The sequence below is a fragment of the Phaethon lepturus genome, unplaced genomic scaffold (assembly GCF_000687285.1).
Source record: "Phaethon lepturus isolate BGI_N335 unplaced genomic scaffold, ASM68728v1 scaffold57258, whole genome shotgun sequence".
Lineage (NCBI taxonomy): Eukaryota > Metazoa > Chordata > Aves > Phaethontiformes > Phaethontidae > Phaethon > Phaethon lepturus.
The window spans coordinates 2,138-5,534 of record NW_010556643.1 but is presented as its reverse complement, the minus strand read 5'-3'; the positions used below and the strand labels follow the sequence as shown (position 1 = coordinate 5,534).

General features: G+C 39.3%; 1 long non-coding RNA gene across 1 annotated transcript; it reads left to right on the top strand.

Moving 5' to 3' along the window:
* The first annotated feature begins 54 nt into the window (after positions 1-54).
* LOC104624998 lies at positions 55-2,413 on the top strand. Its single transcript, XR_738075.1, has 3 exons — positions 55-418; positions 1,117-1,184; positions 1,906-2,413. It is a non-coding gene; the product is annotated as an uncharacterized LOC104624998 (long non-coding RNA).
* The last annotated feature ends 984 nt before the right edge of the window (positions 2,414-3,397 follow it).

Below are 3,397 nucleotides of genomic sequence, written 5' to 3'. Positions count from 1 at the left end.
GCCTCCCCCGGGCCCGCGACGCCGGCCAGCAAGCCCAAGCTCTGGTCGCTGGCCGAAATCGCCACCTCGGACCTCAAGAGCCAGACGCTGGGCCAAGGCTGCCAGGCTGCGCCACTCGCCTCGGCCACCCCCGCCTCCGCCCCGCACAGCGCTGCCTACTCGCCCTCCTCCCTCCTGGGGAGGCATATTTATTACACCTCACCTTTTTATAGCAATTATACAAACTATGGGAACTTTAACGCTCTGCAGAGCCAGGGAATCCTGAGATACAACTCCGCAGCAGTGGCTTCAAACGAGGGACTAAGTCAGACTGTCCTAAATTCCAGCTCTGTCCACAAGCAGAGCAGTGACTCTTTGAAAACGATCACTAACCAGCTAGAACAACATTACAGGCCCTCTAGTTATGACTCTAAGAAAGGTAGGTGACTTGTTTTTGCCGCTTTCTTCCCCCTTCTCCCTCACCCTGCTTCCCCGACCCGCACAAGTCCCTTACAGGCTGTGGATACTGAAACCTTCTCTGGAGCAAACAGTGAGCGCTCTGGCACCACTACCACCGCCGAGGGAAGATGGGCAATAGTATAATCAGGGGATTAAAACCGGCATGTCGTCGTCGTATCGATACCTGCCTCCAAGAACCGAGAGAGGAAATGTAAAAGACGACCTTTAGATCAGCCTCACAGGCTGCACACGCAGCTTTTAAAAGTCTTTTCAAAAAGGCAAACTACACACAAAGATATCCAGAGAGCACTGGTGTCATTACCTGTATTTTTTTTTTCCGACAAACTGGTTTTGCTCTCTTTGTTTCCAGTATTCTCACATGTTTTTGCAGCTTTGGGTTCAGATAATTGCTGACCTTGGACGTGAAATTACGTGGAACGTGACATTTTAAACTGTTTGTTTTGTTCTTTTTGCCCCCGAAAAAGTTTTGCACTGATACAATTGTCAACTTTTTTTTCTAACAAAATACTCGAGATACGGGCAATTATAAAACATTGGCCAGCCTTTTAAACAACCTAGCTACGAAATCCGGGCGAGTGAGGGCTGGGACCTACACACACTGTATAATCTAGTTAGCTGGCTGTGTCCTGTGACTAACTGACGGTTATATTTTGACAGATCCCACTGAAGTCTGCACAGTAGGAGTACAACCATACCTATAGAAGTGCAATCACACAGCAATGCAAGTAAGTGAGAACATTTTCTGTTACACTGATCATTTGGCATCGGGTCTGAGACACGCTGCACAGTTCTAGACTTGCTTAACGTTAACGTCTCGCTTCATTACTTCAGAGTCTGATTACGAAGTAAGACACTCTTTTCTGCTGTTTTGTTAAAGCTCTCATTACTGCTTTGTCTTTCCTTTCTCGTGTTTGTCTTCATTTTAAACTCAGGTTAGGCAGTTCCCTCACCCTGCATACTCTTCGCTTGTGTAGGGCAAAGCCATAAGGACTATTTAAATGTTACGGAAAGCAAGCTATAGAAAAAAAATATTTTTTGAAGGTATTGTTCAAAACAAAAAAGTGCTTGTGCTCACGTGGCAGTGCTAAAATTGTACATTCTGAGCGAGGCTTCACGCAGTGACGGTGTATTTAAAAGAAAAAGGGACAGTCATTAGGGATCGACATGCATCTTAAGCAGGGTACGTTATGTGCGAATTGCCTCTTGCCTAGCAAGCAATGGCACTCTTAACACCTCCACTACTGGGGGCTAAATAAACAACAACAAAAAATCGCCTTGCCGATGTTTGTTCAACTAATTCTTTTGTCGGAAGAAATTAGACGAGTGAGAATTTTGCCTTACTTCCTTTTTTTTTTCTTTTTTTTTTTTTTTTCCTCCCCCAGTTTAATGGTGTTAGTGTGTAATTGAAAGATTTTTGGATGATCTGGTTTTTTCCTTGGTCCACAGGTAGGTGTCACAATTGCTTTGAAAAAAGTCAGCAAGCCATCATCTCTCCCCGAGCTAATATATATAACAAATCTCTAAATCCGGATCACATCTTGTGCCACTGTATAAAAGAAGACCACAGAGCACTATTAAATCTTCAGATTCTAATTATTAAACCAGAATTTTGTTGGACATACGTGAGTTTGCTGGTATAGTATAGTTTCCCCAATGTATGTGTGACTTTTGAAAACAGATCTGTTTTTCTCAGGATATCTTGAATTGATCACTTCATTGCCACGGTATATATTCGATAGGTGTGATAGGATTTATTGTAAAATTTATTTGTAAAAGATGTATACAGTAGAGATAATAAAGACGTGATTGGAGAACTTGAGTCCTTACAAAGTGGAAACAAATTTGATATTTATTTTTGTAACGACATAAAGCTTCTAGTAATTTATGCAAGTTGTATTGCAATGGAATCTGAACTTTTTGTAAATAAATTTTGCCTGGTTTTTATTTGAAACGTTGATGGTTATACAATCTTTGGTTGTTTAACGAGAATTCTTTACTAATTTATATCTCTAATTGTAAATAAAAACAGAGTAGTCTGCAACAATATGGTGTTTTTCGTTCATTTCCCCCGAAATAATAATCTATTATTTAGAAAATGACAAAAGTTGTAATTTCACTAGTAGAGTTTAGACCATAAAATGAGTAAGCAATTTAAATATGTTGCAAAGATATGCTTTGCGTAAATTAATTCCTTCTGGGTTGTTCCGTTATACTTAAGCTTTAAGTACACACATGTGTGCAAATACGTATTTGTATATATACATGCATATGCGTAGAGAGAGTGATGTGAATACATGCATGTTTCTTATGAACTATTGATATTGGGTGTGAAGTAGCTCTTTATTTGAGTTAACATTCTTTAAATCCACCATTTCTAGGAAAAAAAATCATAATCAGCTACGGTTTATTTCTACTTTCTTTGTTTCTGCTTCTGGCTAAAATATGCAACGGCAAAAAGAAAGAAGATTAAAAAGTCTAATTCCTGGTTTTTATGATTCCCCCCCCCCTTTTTCTTTATATCAGTAAGCCGTATCTGTACAGTCCCGTTGGAAATCCACTTTGATTTGGCTCATAAAATCAACTAACTAATCATTTTAATTTTTAGTAAAATAATGTGAATCCTCATATAATATAATTTCAGAAAAGAAACGAACAATCATTTATTTTCCCCAAAAGATAAATTGAGTGAATATAACTTACGGTTATAGAACAAGAATAATAGCTTCTTAGATTGCCCTTTAATCAATCATACACTTATTTTTCAAGAGGCTCATCTATTTTATTCCATGATTAATAATGTTCCAGCGTGAGAGCATTATTAGATCCCAGCAGGGGAGATCCTGAATGCTTTTAGCTGCTTTGGAATGGTCAGTTGGGGTTCATTATGGTCTGATATTGAACAATTTATAAAATCTTGTCTAAACATCTGCCAGCTCAG